The 19,810-nt window shown below is 40.0% G+C and overlaps 1 long non-coding RNA gene across 2 annotated transcripts in view; it reads left to right on the forward strand.

Annotated features, from left to right (window-relative positions):
• The first annotated feature begins 5,557 nt into the window (after window positions 1-5,557).
• LOC131840513 (uncharacterized) overlaps window positions 5,558-19,810 on the forward strand; it is a 44,770-nt gene continuing 30,517 nt past the window's right edge. For both annotated transcript variants that reach the window (XR_009357387.1, XR_009357388.1), the window contains exon 1: window positions 5,558-5,761. This is a non-coding gene — a long non-coding RNA (uncharacterized LOC131840513). The remainder of the gene's footprint in view (window positions 5,762-19,810) is intronic.

Genomic DNA, 19,810 nt, shown 5'->3' on the forward strand with positions numbered 1-19,810 from the left:
GGGCTAGAATTGCTGGGATGGTTGCACAGCTGGATCAGTTTTGCCCTGGGCCTACACCCAAACCAGTGTGCCACATCTATTCTTTCTCTGTGTCCAAACTTGGACATCAGTGCATGGTTTCCCTTCTTCTATTCTTTACCCCCTACCCCCTGCTTATTTTAGTATATCTGACTTGTCTTTCTCAGCTAGACCTGCTTAGGATCTACTCACAGTCTTTATGAAGCCAGTTTGTATCAGCTTTACAAGTTCAACTTGCAATAGCTTTGCCTCCAGTGTCTTATTCAATTATGGATTAAGTTTTCCTGGTGATACTTTAACAATCAATTAGTATAAACCGTGGAGTGCCTGTTACAGAGCTAGACACTTTGAGGAAATACAAAGTCAAGGGATTTGGAATCAGGTAGACTGAGGTTAAGTCTCTACCTTTTTAGCGGGGTGACATTGGGCTAACCTCTTAACCTTTCTGATTCCATGGTTCTTCATATATAACATAGGGCAATAATCCTGGTTAATAGATAATACATATATAAGACATCTTGCACATTTAATCTTTTGATTAAAGGAGCAAAAATTTTTTATTTTCAAAAATTTGAATATTGAAGATAACTAGATACAAGAAAACAATTAGAATAGGAAGATAACTTCCTTCTGAGGTAATTTTTTCCTCAGCAAAGTATATAAAGTGCTGGGAGCTCAGACATTCACGGAGGACATTCTGAGAGAACAGCACATGCTAATGTAGTCTGCAGAGTCACATGGACACTCCCATTTTGGTCCAGAGAGGATGGAAAGTATCATGTAAAAATAGATAAGCTAGAACAAGGTAACACTTAGAAAGGATGAAAAGGCAAAGGAAAATCAAGGGTGGTGACATACATTGTTCCCTGAAGACAGGAAGGAGGAAGGACAGAAAATACGGGGTGCCTAGTGGCTCAGTCATTGAGTGTCTGCCTTCAGCTCAGGTTGTGATCCCAGGGTCCTGGGATGGAGCCCCACATTGGGTTCCCTGCTCGGCAGGTGCCAGCTTCTCCCTCTCCCACTCCCCCTGCTTGTGTTCCCTCTCGCTGTGTCTCTCTGTCAAATAAATTAATAAAATCTTAAAAAAAAAAAAAAGAAAATACACACCAGGGAGTCCATTCCACACACTTGCTTTAAGGGGGCCACAGATATGATGCTAAGCTTTCCAGTGGCAGCCACCAATAGTCAGGAGGACAAGTATAGATAACTATGGGGAATGACAAATACAGGAGAATGATGAGCCCGGAGAGGGGCTGGGGCAGGGAGGCTCCTTGAACATGATGAAGTTTGAGTGAGGTTCTGAAGGATGTTAGAGCCACGGGTTCCACAGAGCTAGCCACCTAAGCAAATACGTGGAAGGAAAGTAGAGAGATTGTCCAGGGGCACAGGGCTCCCTTTCGATTGCGTCAAGGTAAGGCAGGCTGATGACTGAGGTCTTCAATAGGGTTTTTAGATTTCACTCAAAAGGGAGTCGCAACTGTCCCTGCGGAGAAAATACCCTGATGACAATGGTATTTGGAAGAAATGATTGTGGCACCACATAGCTGCCATCTTCCCCTTTGCAAATTACAATTCATCACAAGCATTTAGGAAAACGCCATCACACATGTCTTTCCTGATGTGGTTTACATCTGGCTCTGTCATTGGCAATATAGAATATTAGAAAACCTGTGCAGCATTAGTGTCTAATAACCTTTGCTTTAACCTGTACTTTAAGCAAACCACAAACTTAGCAATGGCACATATTTTTCTTCAGTAATTTAGTCCAGGTTTCCCGTGTGACTTTGGAAATCCCTCATTCTAGCTGCATTTAGTAGTCTGGACAATGGCAGGAGTGCTGAAAACAAGGAAGGTTGAAATTAATCTTAGAAATAAGAGTAAACTTAGTGACTTTTGCTTTCAGTTTGCTGTTCTTGCATATGTAAAGTTTTGAGAGTTTAAAATGGCTCTAGACTTAAAAGGCATTCTGCTTAAATACAGTACAGTCAGCAGAGTTTTTTTAAAAAAATATTTTATTTGTTTATTTGAGAGAGATAGATCATAAGTAGGCAGAGAGACAGGCAGAGAGAGAGGGGGAAGCAGGCTCCCTGCTGAGCAGAGAGTCCGATGTGGGCCTCGATCCCAGGACCCTGAGATTATGACCTGATCCGAAGGCAGAGGCTTAACCCACTGAGCCACCCAGGCGCCCCAGTAGGTTTTTTTTTTTTTTTTTTTTTTTTAAAGAAAGTTATAATTTTGTAGCATGTGGACATCACTGATAAGTTCCAGTATTTAGATTTCAAATTTAGGCTTGAACTTTTGGCCGAACAGAGTTTCCCTTTGTTGTATTTTGAGGAGCTAATGAGCTCCTTCAGTCTCTAAAAAACAATAAAGCTAATAGCTCCTTGGTCATTCAATGAGGGAAGCCTGCAGAATATAGGAACATCAAGTACCACAGGGCTGAGCATTTGGCAGCAGGGAGGTATTTGAGGGAACATGCACTCTGTCAGCCCCAGGGACACCCCTTTTTATAAGACTGTGGGTGACTTCTTCTTGACTCTAGTTGGTTCTAATCCATGTGCAAGCCATCCTCCAGCACAGTTGTTAGCAGGCTACATGGGGAAAGCATGTCCCCACTAACCTCTTGATGGAGAAGAGGAAAAGGAGAGGCAAGGCTTTATTGCTTTGACAATCATGCAGTAACCTCATATAATCCAAGTGGCTGTTTTCTTCCGAGGCCTTCCCCAATGGGCTCTGGGAAGAAAGATGGATTTGTTGAAAGTGGCTAGGAAGATAAACCACAGAGCCATCTGCCTTGGTTTGCCCCTAACTCTCAGCTGGGGAGAGAATTTCATTCATAAGTGACAGAACCCTTGGGAGAGAGTCCTGATGAGTAGATCAGATTTTGACTTCTTAAATGCCTACATGGACTGTCCAGATTGGATGGTTCATTGTGATCTTGGTTGATTTCTTTTCTTTGTAGGGAAGTGAAAGTACAGCTCAGAAGAACAATAAGAAGTGTAAGAACTTTGTGGCAAGTTGATTTTCCTTTTCCTTTTCCATTTCCTTTTCTTTTTCTTTTTTAAGGTAAGTTCTATGCCCAATGCAGGACTTGAACTAATGACCCTGAGACCAGGAGTCACATGCTCTGCCGACTGAGCCAGCCAGGCACACTCCAAGTCAGCTTTTCTTAATGAAATCCAATTATTCTTTTATTTGACAAGTTCTTGCACAGAGCCATCTATGTGCTAGCTGCTGGAGATATGAGGGGATACTGACAAGATAAATCACGGCCCATGAACCACTGATGTGGCATACAGCAGAGTAACAGTTCTCAAAATGGGTACCAAATGATGATACCAAGTCCATGAAATGCTCTTGCCTCCACAAAACAAATGAATACAGCAAGGGGTGGGTAGGTGGTGGTGCAGGTAGTGGATTTTTTTCTCAAACAAATTTGGGAAACAGTCTATACTTTGTTTTGGAGACACACATTGTACCATAGAATAATAAAGGCTTTGATATGTTCTGTTATAAATAACTGTGCTATTCATTATTCAATCCAGTATTTCTCAAAAGCAGAAACCAGAAACCCACCTACTAATATCTTGGGGACTAGTTTTCTATAAAATAACCTTTGGAAAACACTGTGGTGGAGAAAACTTAGTGGAAATTAACAAGTGTCAAAAACTATCAGGATCACAAATTTGGCTGTGATTAATGGTGGTCAAGTGTTGCTGCCACTGAGTGGCAACCACTGGTATCTGTCCTCTGGGCAACCAAAACTACTTCTGTGCAGGGGACTTTCTCTCTTACTGTGTACTTCTCCTAAGGGAAAGAACCTTGTCCCAGCCACACTGCTCCATTTCATATGCTTTTACAATCCTGGTTCCAAATTCACCTTCACCTGGGAGCACTCTCTGAGGTGAATCTATTTGATTCTCCAAATAGAATCAGAGGAAAATGACTTTTCTTATTTTATTTTCTTAGTTACAATAGCAAAGCATGCTCGTCATGAAATACCATGAAATAATATGAACCAGTAAAAGGGAGCAAAAGCCCATCCCTAAATAACTACTGTTAATAATTTAGTGATTATCCTCTCAGCATTCTCTACTCCCTACCCCATACAGAAGTACTTGTCAAAAATGGGTCATTTGGCGTTTTTCACTTTGATTGTATTGTGGTGGGGATGTCTTGTTTTCATTGTCCTTGTAGTGCCTCACACAGAGAGTGACCCTCTGTAAGTGGTCAATAAATATTGGAAAAACAAATGACCGAATCTAAGGTCTCTTCTGGCTTTAAATCTATTTCATCATTGTCATTCTTTTATTCTGCAAATGTTCCATGTGGTCTCAATTTACCCTGTATTGTATGTGGGTTTTTTTTTTAAATTTTAGATAATAGCTTTATCTTTTAGAATAGTTTTAGATTAAAAAAAAAAATTGAGTAAATAGTATAGAGAGGCCTCATATATATGATTCCTCCCCACTAACCTAGTTTCCCTATTAACATCTTGCATTTGTGTGGAACATTTGGTAGTCATGTCTCCCCCCCTATATTCTAATCATCCTAATTGGTGTGCAGTGATATCTCACTGTTGTTTTAATTTGCAACTCCCTAGTGATATATAATGTCATCTTTTCATATGCTTACTTAAGGTTTGTATATCTTATATAGTGAAGTGTCTGTTCAGATCTTTTGCCTATTTTTTTAACGGGGTTGTTATTGCTGAGTTCTGAGAGTTCTTTGTAGATCCAGTGACAATTTCACTGGATCCACAATTCTAGGTTGATGTTTTTTCCTTCAACACTAAATATTTCACTCTACTATTTCTTGCTCACATGGTTTCTTTTTTCTTTTTTTTTTTTTTTTTAAAGATTTTATTTATTTACTTGAGAGAGAGACAGTGAGAGAGAACATGAACGAGGAGAAGGTCAGAGAGAGAAGCAGACTCCCCATGGAGCTGGGAGTCCGATGCGGGACTTGACCCCGGGACTCCAGGATCATGACCTGAGCCGAAGGCAGTCATACAACCAACTGAGCCACCCAGGCGTCTCTACTCACATGGTTTCTGAAAAGAAGTCCAGTGTAATTCTTACCTTTTTTCCTCTACAGGTCAAGTGTTCTTTTCTTTCAAAAATTTCCCTTGGTCTTTGATTTACTGTGGTTTGATATGTGTGGGTATAGATTTTTGTATATTTTTCCTCCTTGGTGTTCTCTGGGCTTTCTGGCTCTGTGAGTGGTGCCTGTCACTAATTTTGAGAATTTCTTAGCCATTATTACTTCAAATATATCTTCTGTTCCTTTCTTTGTTCTCTTTCTAGTATTCCACATTTCCTAAGCACTCTGCGAAATGTGGTTTAAATAGTGTTTTGTTCATTCTTACAGCCCTTTAAGCAAGATATTGATAGTTTTTACAAGTGAGGAAACACACTCAGAGTGATGAAAGAATCTTTGTAACATCACAGAGCTGGTGTGCGGTGGGAGGAGTTTGGACGAAGACTCCTTGAGTGCCAGAAAGAGCTCTTTCTCTTAACTGCTATTGAGCGCTGCCTTTAGTAACCAGCTGTGACTGAGAGGAGTGACCATTACTCTAGGCAAGTCTGTGAAATCAACATTTAGATGGTCAGAACAGATCCAGATGGCCACTGTTACTCTGTTCTTCGCCTGACTTGGCCACCTTGCAGATGCCTTTTAGATCAGTGCAGATCACTCCCACGATTGGCTAAACAACAGCTCTCAAGGACACTTCCTATTAAAGGTATGTGTTGCGGGGTAGGGGGTATGTGGGGGAAGGGAGAGCTGCCTCACAGGGTGAGAACTGCACCACTCCAAGGGGCTCCAAGCACACAGATGACAACGTGAATCACACCCTGCAGGATTGGGCAGAGTGGCAGCCTGGTGAAATTTAGATGACCTGGTATGCTAGGATTTACTGAAAAATTAAGTTATTGGCTAGGTTTTGGAGCTCATCTGTTTTTCAGAGAATTTTGTAGAAAAAGCCTTGTTGCAACAGTTTGGCCCAATTTAAGGCATAGGAATGGAGTAAGGGGAATACGGGGTGGGGGGATACTGGGAGAGATAGATCTTTGTCATAATTTTAGTAAAAATATTTCAAGGTTTCAAATAAGAAGTACACTTGGCAGACACAGAAAACAATGGACGCCTGCAGAGTTCTGTATCTGCACACCTTTCACTATTAGGTTGCCTGCCATTATCCTGGCTAGTGTCTAGGATGGCATTTTGGACAAAGGAAACAGTAAATGTAAAGACCCATTGGAGCACATGAAAAGATACCCAACACTTCAAGCCATCGGGGAAACGCAAGTCAAAATCACAATGAGATACCACTTTACCTCATCTTTATAGGGTGGCTATAGTCAGGGAGACAAATACTAACAGGTGTTAGCAAGGATGTGGAGAGATTGGACCCCATCACACACTGCTGGTGGGAATGGGACATGGTGTAGCTGTCTTGGAAGGCAGTCTGGCAGCTCCTCAAAAAGTTAAACATAGAGTTACCATGTGACCCTGCAGTTCTACTCCTAGGTGTATAGCCAAGAGAAATGAAAAAACACGTCCACAAAAACAAGACCTTGTTTGTGTTTTTAATTTTTAATGTTCACAGCAGCGTTATTCATAATAGCTCAAACACGAAAATAATTCAAATGTCCTTCAGTGAAACAAACTGCGTACATCCATATAGCAGATTATTCTGCAATAAAAAAGACATGAAATAGTGATGAACCTTGAAAACAAGCCACATCGGGCGCCTGGGTGGCTCAGTGGTTAAGCCGCTGCCTTCGGCTCAGGTCATGATCTCAGGGTCCTGGGATTGAGTCCCGCATCGGGCTCTCTGCTCAGCAGGGAGCCTGCTTCCTCCTCTTTCTCTCTCTCTCTCTCTCTGCTTGCCTCTCTGCCTACTTGTGATTTCTCTCTGTCAAATAAATAAAATAAAATAAAAAAATTAAAAAAAAAAAAGAAAACAAGCCACATCATAACAGCCAGTCGCCATGGATCACATATTGTCTAATTCCATTTATATGAATGTCCAGAATTGGCAAATTTATGTAGACAGAAAGTAGATTGGTTGCTTAAGGCAGTATGTGTTGGGGAAAGATGGGGAGTGACCACCACTGAGTAAGGGGTTTCTTTCTGGAGTGAGGAAAACGTTCTAATAATGACTGTGGTCATGGTTATAGTATATACTGAAGCCATTGAGTTGCATACTTTCAATGGGGAAGTTCTATGTGGATTTTATCTCAATTAAGTTATTTCATACAACAACCATTATGAGTAGTGACCCCCACACGTCCATTCTGATGACAGCCCCATTGGGCAGGTGGAATAAGGAAGTCACATTTACTAGATGAGAAAGCCAGCCACAGAAGAGCATGGAGCCTTCCCCAGCTCTTGAAACTTTGACGATCAGTGAGGCATCTCAGTCTTCTGACAACTAGTTCCAGACACAGTTGACAAATGTGCAGTTGTTAAGCTGTGATCTACAAATCCTCTTCAGAGAATGCCCGTGGGTCGGGGCAGTGGGGTTGGGGTGGGTTGAAGTAGGGTTGTGGGTCAGCTTTGGTCTCCTACTTGGTTTAAATCAAAGCACCTCTGGGTTTAAATGGACATATTGGGTTCGTATATATGCTTTCTCTGGAAAAAGAAGAGGGTTTTTCTGCCAAAATTTATTGTCCCTACAGCCATGGTTCTCAGATAGCAGACAGTGAACAGAACGCTTCCCTCAACCTCAGCACCCGAAGCCCTGAGGGATTTTTAGAAAAATGTCCATATTTCAAACAAAAAGTGATAACTCAAGCTGCCAAGATCTTGTTCCTTTGGTGTTGATTCTTTGCTGAGGAATGCTCCCACAAGGTATCTGTTTACAGCACTAATTGCCAATGAACAAGTGAGAAATAGTGCCCTTGGCCAAAGTATATTCTGTTGCTAGAAAACAATACAGCTGATGTTTATGAAATTATCAGAACACAGTGACTTATTAATAATATTGTACAAGATGTCCTTGTCCCCAAAAATGCTCCTAGCCTCATCCAAGACTGTCTTTAGAAGCAAACATTTCCCAACAAAATCAAGGTTTGTTCTCAATTTTTCTTAACGAGGAATGACATAAGTTTACGAGACAAAGGAGGTCCATTTTTTGTTCCCTGTGTTTAATCTGTGCAGACAGAAGGCTGTAAATATTATAAGTGGTTGTTGCTGGCTGGCCTTGGAGGGGCCCTGTTCGTTAAGGACCATGGTTCGCTGGTTTCTTGTGTAGCCTCCAAGGGCTAGGAGGGAGCTTGCCCATCATCCCTCTGAGGCCTGGTGAACAAAAGCTGGGGCTCAGGAGCCTGTGTTGAAGGGTGATGTGACCTTTGACCCCCACTAGCAGGGCCTGGAGGGAAAGAGGCAAAGTCAGGCTCCAGTAACGTTTAATGACAGATCTTGTTAGGGTTAAAAAAACAGCTCTGGCGTCCAACTGGGATTTCATCAGGGGAGTGCTCAGAGGGCCTTCAGCCACTGACAGCCCCCGGGCCCCTTGTACAGTTGGACCAGGTGCCAGCTAAGCGGTCTTTTTGATCCTGCTCTTGACAAGGACCCCCATCTCATCAGTCTGATTCCATAGGGAGATTCATTTTTTTTCTTTCCCAATTGCCTCCAGAGCGTCTCAGCCCTCTGGATGCTACTGTGGTGTCCAGACAGTGGCAAGGCACTGCTCCTGGTTTTTATTTTATAAAAATAATCACTCAGCAAGTGACACAGGATGAGTGTCCTTATAAAAGAGATCTGAGAGAGTGCTCCAGTCCCTTCCACCACCTGAAGTCACAGGGAGACGGTAGCTATCTGGAGAACCCAGCAAGTGGGCCCTCGCCAGAACCCAACCACGCTGACACTTTGGGCTCTAGAACTGGGGGGGGGGGGGGGGAATACATCTCTGTCATCTATCAGCCAACCTGTGTCTGGTGTTTTTGTTCTGGCAGCCTGAGCAAAGGAAACACTGTAGGAGCTTTTAGTGAGCTGTGATGAGTGTTTAACTCCTTTTTTTTTTTTTTTCATGCTTGCTTTTTTATATATTTTACAATTACTATTATTTAAAAAATTAACATACAATGTATTATTTCTTTCAGGGGTACAGGTCTCTGATTTATCAGTCTTACACAGCACCTAGTGCTCACTACAACACATACCCTCCCCAGTGTCCACCACCCAGCCTCCCTTCCAGCAACCCTCAGTTTGTTTCCAAAAATTAAGAGTCTCTTATGGTTTGTCTCCCTCTCTGGTTTTGTCTTGTTTCATTTTTTTCCTCTCTTCGCCTATAATCCTCTGCCTTGCTTCTTAAACTCTGCATATCAGTGAGATCATATGATAATTGTATTTCTCTGATTGACTTATTTCGCTTAGCATAATACCTTCTAGTCCCATCCACATCATTGCAAATGTCAAGATTTCATTTTTTGATGGCTGCGTAGTATTCCATTGTATATCTATACCACATCTTTATCCATTCATCTATTGATGGACATCTGGATTCTTTCCATAGTTTGGCTATTGTGGACATTGCTGTTATAAACATTGGGGTGCATGTGCCCCTTCGTATCACTCACTATATTTGTATCTTTGAGGTAAATACCCAGTAGTGCAATTGCTAGATCATAGGGTAGCTCTATTTTCACATTTTGAGGAACCTCCACACTGTTTCCCAGAGTGGCTGCACCAGCTTGCATTCCCAGTGTTTAACTTCTAAGTCAAATGGAGTCAGATGAAGATCATGGCTGTAGCTCTCCACTAAAATATTCAGGCAAACTTCAGACTAAGAAAATTGTGCCATAAATGGAAGGCCTTTGTTAGCTTATCTGAATGATTTTACCAGGCATTCTATATGTCTTTGGCACATCTGAATAGACACCAATGATCTGTTTTAGTATGGAAAAAAAAAAAAATGACATGATGTGCCCTTGGCATCCCTGCATTTAGTGCTACTGTGCTTACTATTCTTTGCAGCAGTTGGGTGTTTTACTGAGGTGTGGAATTGAGCAGCCCAGGACCTGGCATCTGCTGTTCCCTGAGGCAGTACCGGGGCTCCTGATTTGTCCCCGGGCACAGTGACTTGGGACACGAGGACCCCACTGTGGAAAGGAACATCAAGGGAGGGGTAAAACTCCAGCACAAGTTGATAATGCAGTGGGGAGGACCTAGGTTGTAGCCAGGGGATGCATGACTCCCCGGGAAGGGTGATGTGGGAGAAAGCCTGCATGATCAGGTCTGTTTTCTGGTATTTGGGGATTTCTGAAGATTCAGACCTACTTTCTTAACTATCAAGAGTCTCTTTTAAAAAAAACTGTGACACATGAAAAAACACTTTTTATTTTGAGACCATTAGAGGTTCACATACAGTTGTAAGAAATAATTACTGAGAGATCCTGTGCACCCCTTACTTAATTTCTCCCAAAGGTAACATCTCGAACACTATAAGGCAGTCCTACAACCAGGATAATGACATCAATACAGCCAAGATCGAGAACATTTCATCACCACAAGGATCTCTCCTGTTGCTCTTTTAGGACCATGCCCTCTTCTCTTTCATTCTCATTCCCTTTTTAATCCCTGGCAACCACTCATTCGTTCTCCAGGTCTGTAATTTTGTTGTTTTGTTGTTTTATAAACAGAATCATATAGTATGTGATCTTTTGGGATTGGCTCTTCTCATTCAGCATAATTCTTTGGAGATTCATCCAGCTTATTGTGTGTACCAATAGTTTGTTTCTTTTTATTGTTGAGTAATATTCCTAAGTATGGGTTTACCACAGCTTTTTTTTTTTTTTTTTTAAACCAGTTATCCTTTGAAAGACATGTGTTTTCCTCAGTTTTGGCATTATGAATGAAGCTGCTATAAACATTTGTATATGGGCTTTTGTATAAATGTCCTTCATTTCTCTGGGCTAAATTCTGCCAGGTACAATGACTAAATTTTGTGAAAGTTCAGTTTTAAAAGAAAAGGGTTTAGTTTTATAAGAAAATGAAATGCTTATTCAGAAACTATTTATTCAGAAACTGTCAAGTTGTTTATAGCGTGGCCGTGCCATTTTACCTTCCCACCAGTAATGGGTGAATGGGTCAGTTTCTCCACATCTTGTCAATATTTGGCATCATTGCTGTTTTTTTTTTTTTTTTAATTTTAGCCATTCTCAGACATGTTTAGTGACATCTTATAGGCAGTTTACTTTCAATTTGCCTCTATAATGTTGGAAGTGAGTTCTTGTTTACAGAATATAGTTGGGTCATGTTTTAAAATCTACTCTGCTAATTTCTGCCTTTTAATTGGTGTAGTTAGACCATATACATTTCATGTAATTATTGATTTATTAGGGTTTAAGTCTGCCATTTTATTTTTTGCTTTCTGTTTGTTCCATTTCTCATTTCTCTATTTTTCATTTTTCTGTCCTCTTGTGGGTTACTTAATATTTTAAAGAATTGTTTTGTGATTTATCTATAGTGTTTGAAAGTGTATCTCTCGTATAACTTTTAATGGCTCTTCTGGGTACATATGCTGCTTTCAAATCTTTGTCAGATAATTTCAATTTCTCATCCTAGTGACAGCCTTGATTGTCTTATTTCATTGAGTTAGAGATATTCCTGGTACTTGGTAGGATGAGCGATTTTTTTCATTAAAACCTGGACATTTTCAATTATGAGACACTGGACTTTATTTAAGTGATCTGTTTTAGCTGGCTTTCTCTGACATCACTCTGGCAGAGGAAGGTAGGAGAGAGCACTACCTTGTTACTTCCAATGGAGGTAGAAGTCCAGAGTCCCCACTTAGCCTTCATTGGCACTTGGCAGGATGTCTCCTCATAGCTGCTGGAGAGGGGAGGGAGATCCAGCTCTCCAGATCGTCTTTAGTGACACTAGGTAAGGGTGGCCTCATTACACCTGGGTGATAATTAGAGTCCTGACTCTCCACCTGACTCTGACACCTCCCTCTAGGGAAGAGAGAGGGGTCATGTTATCACCAGGTGGGAGTGGAAGGCCTCCCCACAAGGGGGGAAGGAATGTTTGCTATAGGCCAGCAAGAACAAAAGTACCACTTTCCTAAAGTACTGGTCTTCTCTAACACCCCTAGCAGGAGTTCTGGGAGCCTGGATATAACCTGGCAAGAGTGGAAGACTTGGCTCTCACTTAGCCTTTGCATATGTGAATGAGGGTGGGCCCACAGCTTTTTCTGTGTTGTTTGGCTAGAGTAAAACAATATTAATCTAAATTGTCTAAACTTTTTTTTGTCTTTCTAGGCCACCTTTTCCCTAGTCCATTGGCTTGAGAGAGCCATCTTCTATTGTGTTTGTTTTGTTTTGTGTTGTGTTGTTTTCAGCACCTGTTGGTGTTTCTGGGCTGCCAGCTTCTTTGGATCCAAGAAGAAGCCAGGAGAACTCGTGGAACCCACCACCATGTTGTTCCATGGATCTTAACATCCCTAGTTGGCAGCCTTCTTCTCCCTACCTTTCAGAGTTTTCTTATGTTTGCTTTATGTATAATGTGCAGGGTTTTTAGTTGTTCTTAGTGGGAAGAATGGAAAAGTACATCTATTATATCTTCCTGGAAGCAGAAGTCTTAACACATTTTTGAGAAAAGAAAAAGATCCATTCATAATCTTGTCTTAACATAAATTTTCACTTTTACATATTCCTTTCTATTTCTTGCCAACATTCATATAGTTTTTTACAGGTTAGTAATCAGTGTATGTACATTTTTATGTTTTTTTAAACTTAATATATTTTTAAAACATGGAAAACATTTCTGTGTTTGTTTGTAGACTTCATAATTACCATTTGAAAAGTCACTAACACTTATTCTGTTAACCTCCTATTTTACAAAACTTTGTTCCATTGGTTGTTTGTTACTCCCACTTTTTTTTTTTTCCATTAGCAATAACATTGCAAAATTATCTTCCCATAAATAGCTTTTTGTTTTGCCTCTCTTGAACTTCTTCCTTAAAATAAATTCTTAGGAAGGAGTTTTTCAGGTCAAAGGATCTTTTAAATCAAGTTTTATGATTTATGGCCCTGGTACTCTCTGGAAAAAATATAGGAATTCATGCTCAAAGTTCAGAGTAGCAATTTCTTCATAACATCATCTCTTCTGGTGTCTACTTGAGTTCTCTATGGTCCAGTCTTATTCTTATTTGAAACCCCAAAGGATTTAACTTGTCCAAAATCATGGGGATAACCTTCCTACCCTAACTCTTACAACAGCAAGATTTCTAAAAGCACAAATGAACCTTTCAAGAAAGGCAAATTTCTATTATCCAGTCTGGTTTTTTTTTTCTTCTTCTTCTTCTTTGGATCCATCTGCCAGCATAGAAGATGAAGATCATTCTAGGTTTCTTTTTTTTTTTTTTTTTGGTTACTATCAGCATTGACACAGAAGCCTCCTGAATGATGTAGGAATTTCAGTGAATCTAAGAAATTTTAAAGAATTCAATGCCATTAAAAAAGACATTAAAAAAGATTTTATTTATTTATTTGGCAGAGAGAGAGAGCACAAGCAGGGGGAGTGGTAGGCTGAGGGAGAAGCAGTCTCCCAGCTGAGCAGGGAACCCAATGTGGGACTCAATCATGGGATTGTGACCTGAGCTGAAGGCTGACCCTAACAGCTTGAGCCACCCAGGCACCCGAAAAAGACATTTTTGAAAGATATCTTTGACTGCTCACAGAGAACAGAGAAGCACCGAAGAAATTCAGTGAATCTCATTCAAAGATGTGTTTTTGAAAGAACTGGTGTTCTGAGGGGCCCTTGGAAATAACAGGAAATTTAGGACAGGAACAGTACTTAGTTACATCAATACTTACATCAGTACATCAATATGTTAATACTTAGTTACAGCAAAATTTAGTTTCACTTCATGAACTGCCAATCAATGGCACAACTGGAAAAGAAACTTCAGAGAGAACAGTTAAGTTGGCTCTTATGTACAATTGTTTAGGACTTCTCCTTCTCTCTCCTTCCTGGGATGGGTGTTTAATGGGGAGGCTTTTTAATCTGAGAAACAGGAACTATATTCCCTGCATTATTTCTAGGAGATAAGTATGCTGAATTCAAACTTCTCAACCAACTGAGAAAACCGCTGTTTCTTCCTGGGCCACATGCCTGAAGGTCCCTGTCTAATGGGGACCCTGGCCAACCTGTAGCCTCATTCTCTTGTCTGGAGTACAAGTAAGTACTTGGTAAATGAAGAGACTAATCAGACTATGTCATGTTAGGAAGCTGAAGAGCCACCTATAGTGTTAGGGACATTGGGTGTTCATCACAGATGCACTCTTTATATTTACTTTCTTTTTTTTTTTTAAAAGATTTTATTTATTCATTTGACAGACAGAGATCACAAGTAGGCAGAGAGGCAGGCAGAGAGAGAGAGGAGAAAGCAGGCTCCCCGCTGAGCAAAGAGCCCAATGTGGGGCTCGATCCCAGGACCCCGGGATCATGACCTGAGCCGAAGGCAGAGGCTTTAACCCACTGAGCCACCCAGGTGCCCCTGTATTTACTTTCTTACCATATTTCTGCCCCCTTCTCCCATTGCTTTCCAAAAATGGCTTCATTTCAGGTCTTAAAATGACAGGTCTTACTAAGACTTAAAGCCTTTCCCACACTTCTTGAGACTCTGTATAAGTAGATGCTAGCATTGCTCAGATGAACTAACCTGATGTGGTGGTATTCATTTGTAACTCCATTTGGCAGAAGAGGAAATGGAAGATTTGAACCCAGAAATTCTGGCTCCAAAGTCCATGCTCCACACCACTGTGCTATATTTGCTATTGCTCTGAGCTGCTCCTCTCCTCCTTGAAGCACTGTTCTGCTTTGGTTTATGTGCATGCATTTCTTGACCCTTTCCTACCTCTTTGTTTTTCTCTATTTTTCTTCTTCCAACACTTATTGGTAAACATTTCCCAAGATTGTTCTTTAGCTTCTTCCCTTCTTTTCCTTTGTCATTATCTATGACTGTTGTAATGAATGACACATGTATATTTATCTCCACTCATGTCCACATCTCCTGTTTGTGGAACATCTGTATTTCTACAGAAATCATCATTTCTGATTCTAACTACATCACCTAACCCTCAAACTTGCTTTTTCAGGGATACATTTTTAATTAATGTATAACAGGAATGCAGAAAAGTACACCAAATAATAAGCGTAGAGTTCAAGGAATTTTTACAAAGGGGACACATTTGTAACCAGCATCAAGACCAAGGAACAGAACATTACCGGTGCCCCAGGTATACCCTTCCTGCTTTTTTCTAAGTCCTTGTCCCCTGCACCCCCAAAATATTCACAATTCTGATTTTTAGCACAATAGATTAGTTTTTCCTGTTTTTGAACTTCATATAAATGGAATCATATTTATTTGTTTTGCAACTATCTTTTTCCATGCAACATCATATTTATAATATCATTCCAAGTTCTTGCAGGAAGAGGTATTTTATTTATTCTCATTGCTGTATAATATTCTATCATGTGAATATATCACAGTTTTTTAAAAAATTTCTTTTCAGCGTAACAGTATTCATTGTTTTTGCACCACATCCAGTGCTCCATACAATACGTGCCCTCCCTAATACCCACCACCTGGTTCCCCCAACCTCCCACCCCCACCCCTTCAAAACCCTCAGGTTGTTTTTCAGAGTCCATAGTCTCTCATGGTTTACCTCCCCTTCCAATTTCCCTCAACTCCCTTCTCCTCTCCATCTCCCCATGTCTTCTATGTTATTTGTTATGTTCCACAAATAAGTGAAACCATATGATAACTGACTCTGCTTGACTTATTTCACTCAGCTTAATCTCTTCCAGTCCCGTCCATGTTGCTACAAAAGTTGGGTATTCATCCTTTCTGATGGAGACATAATATTCCATAGTGTGTATGGACCACATCTTCCTTATCCATTTGTCCGTTGAAGGGCATCTTGGTTCTTTCCACAGTTTGGCGACCGTGGCTATTGCTGCTATAAACATTGGGGTACAGATAGCCCTTCTTTTCACTACATCTGTATCTTTGGGGTAAATACCCAGTAGTGCAATTGCAGGGTCATAGGGAAGCTCTATTTTTAATTTCTTGAGAAATGTCCACACTGTTCTCCAAAGTGGCTGCACCAACTTGCATTCCCACCAACAGTGTAAGAGGGTTCCCCTTTCTCCACATCCTCTCCAACACATGTTGTTTCCTGTCTTGCTAATTTTGGCCATTCTAACTGGTGTAAGGTGGTATCTCAATGTGATTTTAATTTGAATCTCCTTGATGGCTAGTGATGATGAACATTTTTTCATGTGTCTGATAGCCATTTGTATGTCTTCATTGGAGAAGTGTTTGTTCATATCTTCTGCCCATTTTTTAAAAAAAGTTTTATTTATTTATTTGATAGACAGAGATTCCAAGTAGGCAGAGAGGCAGGCAGAGAGAGAGGAGGAAGCAGGTTCCCCACTGAGCAGAGAGCCTGATGTGGGGCTTGATCCCAGGACCCTGCGACCATGACCTGAGCCGAAGGCAGAGGCTTCAACCTACTGAGCCACCCAAGTGCCCCTCTTCTGCCCATTTTTTGATATGATTATCTGTTTTGTGTGTGTTGAGTTTGAGGAGTTCTTTATAGATCCTGGATATCAACCTTTTGTCTGTACTGTCATTTGCAAATATCTTCTCCCATTCCGTGGGTTGCCTCTTTGTTTTATTGACTGTTTCCTTTGCTGTGCAGAAGATTTTGATCTTGATCACAATTCTTAAAATCCATTCTATTGTTGATGGACATTTAGGTGGTTTCCAGTTTCAGGCTGTTATTAATAATGTACTCTGAACATTCTTTTAAGGGTTTGGGTGGTTTTGTTTGTTTGTTTTTTGGTGTACGTATGTGTTTCCCTTGTTCATGCCTAGGTGTAGAATTGCTAGCCTTGTTATGTGCTCGTGTTCACCAAATGGTTTCCTAAAGTGTCTATGCCAACTTCTAATTCAACCAGCAATGTATGGAAATTCCATTTGGTCTATTATTTTTTGCCAATATGTGGTATTTTCTATTTCTTTTTCATTATTTTGATGAGTTTGTAGTGTCATCTCATTAGGGTTTTATTACTTATTTATTTATTTTTAAAGATTTTATTTATTTGAGAGAGAGCAGAGTGAGAGATAGAGAGCATGAGCAGGGTAGGGGGATGCAGGGGGAGAAGGGGAACCAGGCTCCCTGCTGGCTGAGGGAGCTCCATCCCAGGACTCAGGGATTATGACCTGAGCCAAAGGCAGATGCTTAACTTACTGAGCTACCCTGGCACTGCCTCATTAGGATTTTAATTTGCATTCCTTCAATGACTAATGAAGTTGAACAGCTTTTCATTTTGTCCAATCACATATCGTCCTGTGAAGTGCTGTTTGAGGATTTTTGCCTGGTTTTCTATTGGGTTGTTTGTTTTTCTCATGATGATTTATAGTAATTCTTTATATACTTTGAAAATGAATCCTTTGTTAGGTAGTTCTCCCCACTCTGTGCTTTGCTTTTCATCCTCCTGGGGGGTGTTGTGTTTTGTTTTGTGAACAAAAAAGTTAATTGGAATGCAATTCGAGACTTATTTATTTTTCACTTTGTTATTAGCGCTTCTTGTATCCTGCTCAAATATTTCCTTATTCTGGACTTCAGAATGTCTAGTAATGGTCTTCCTGTTCCTTTCAGTCAAACAGGTTTGCCACTTTGGAATCCCTTGACTTCTTTCTCTCCTCTGGTCCATGGTAATTAGTCACTAGATCTATCTGATATTACCTTAGAATTAATTCTTACATAACTTTTCATTCTTTCAGCCACCACCTCTGTTCAGGCTCCAGTTAGCTCATCACAGAAGCTTCCTAGTAGCTCTTCCCACCTCTCCTCTCTCCTTTGGCCATATCCCTGCCATAGTAATCCCACTAAAACACAGAATAATCTCGCTTGTCACCTCAAAACATCCAAGAGTACCCCAATATATTCAGATTGCAGCCCAAACATCTTTCCTATTTTCAGCTCTCCCGGGGTCTGACCCTCATTGCTTACATTTATTTTCACACAACTTGGGCTCCGCTACTGTCCAATTTCTGTTGTTCCCAATGCTCCTGCTTTCTCTCTCCATGCTTTTATTTCCAGAGTTTCTTCATCCCTCAGCAGCTTTTCCTGGTAAGGTGCCACATCCTTCCAGGCCCAGCTTGAGCACTAGTTTCTCTGTGGGAATTTCCATGATCCTTGCTCACAACATTGTATTTGCTTCTTTCTAATGCTACCTTGTGTTACAGTTACCTGTGTATGTGTTTGATTCCAATCATAAGTTGTTAGATTCTTTTTTGTTGTTGTTGTTGGTATAATTTTTTAAATATTTATTTTTTTAAGATTTAAAAAAAAAAAATAAGTTGTTAGATTCTGGAGGATAGGGCCTCAGTCTTATTATTTTTGTATCACTCCATAGGGCCTTAGATGTAATTGGGTCTTGACATTTATCTATTTATTATTAACAAGAAAGTAGTAAAAAAATAAAATAATAACTACCATTTGTTGAGTGCTGTGGTCAGTGCTAAACATGCATTATCTCAAATATCATGGAATTGTGAGGACTCAGTGGCATATTGCAACTGACGACATTGAAAGATAGTAAGCAATCAGTAAGTAAGAGCTATTATTATTACTATTAATCATTATCATTATTATTACTCACATTTAGCAGGTGAGAAAACTAAAGTAGGTAGAGTAGAACACTGCTCAATGTTACATAGCCAGATGGAATTGGAACTTGAGCCCAGGCATCCGCCTTTTTAAAAATTTTTCTTTTTGCCTGCCTTCTTTCATTTAGTACAATGATTTTGAGATTCAGTCATGTTGTTATGTATATCAATAAATCATCCCCTTAATTGGTGAATAGTATTCCCTTGTATGATATACTATAACTTATTAATCCATTTTCTTCTTGATGGACAACTAGATTATTTCTAATTTTTTTGCTATTACAAATAAAGCTGCTAGGAAATTTCATGTATAATTTTTTGTGGGCATACATTTTTGTTTCATTATTAGTTACCTACCTAGGAGCAAAATGATTGGGTAGCATGGTAGGTGTATATTTAACTTTAAAGATACTGCCAAATTGTTTTGGCAGCAGGTGTGCTGTTTTATATTGCTACCATCAGTGTGTAAGAGTTACAGTTTCTCCACATAATTGCGAAGAGTGAGTGTGCTCAGTCTTTTTAATCTTAGCCAGTATGTGTGTAGTGGAACCTCACTGTGGTTTTACCTTGTGTTGTTATGCATTTGCTACAATGAGGACTAATGATGTTGGACATCTCTTCATGTATTTATTGGCCATTTATATCTTTTCTTTGGTGGAGAGTCTGTTATATCACTTTGAATCACAAGAGTTCTCTATATATTTTGAATGAAGTTCTTTATCAGATAGATGTGTTGTGAATGTTTTCTACCAGTGTTGTATTTGTTCTTTGTTTTCTTATTGGTGTCTGATTGAAGAGCAAAAGTTTTAGATTTTGATAAAGTTTATTTATCAATATTCTTTTATGGATAATGCTTTTGGTGTCATAAGAAAACTTTTCCTGCCCTAAGTTCTAAATATATCCTGTGTTTTCTGGAAGTTTCGTAGTTTCAGGCTTCACATTAAGCTACAGGATTTTTTAGTTCATTTTTGTGTATTGTAAGTCAGTAAGGGTTGATGTTTATCTTTAAAATATGGATACTTAGTGTATTGAACATTTACTGGAAAAACTTTCTTTCCGCATTGAAATGTCTGGGCACTTTTGTCAAAAATCACTATG

Source organism: Mustela lutreola, chromosome 9 (assembly GCF_030435805.1).
Source record: "Mustela lutreola isolate mMusLut2 chromosome 9, mMusLut2.pri, whole genome shotgun sequence".
NCBI classification, from domain to species: Eukaryota; Metazoa; Chordata; class Mammalia; order Carnivora; family Mustelidae; genus Mustela; species Mustela lutreola.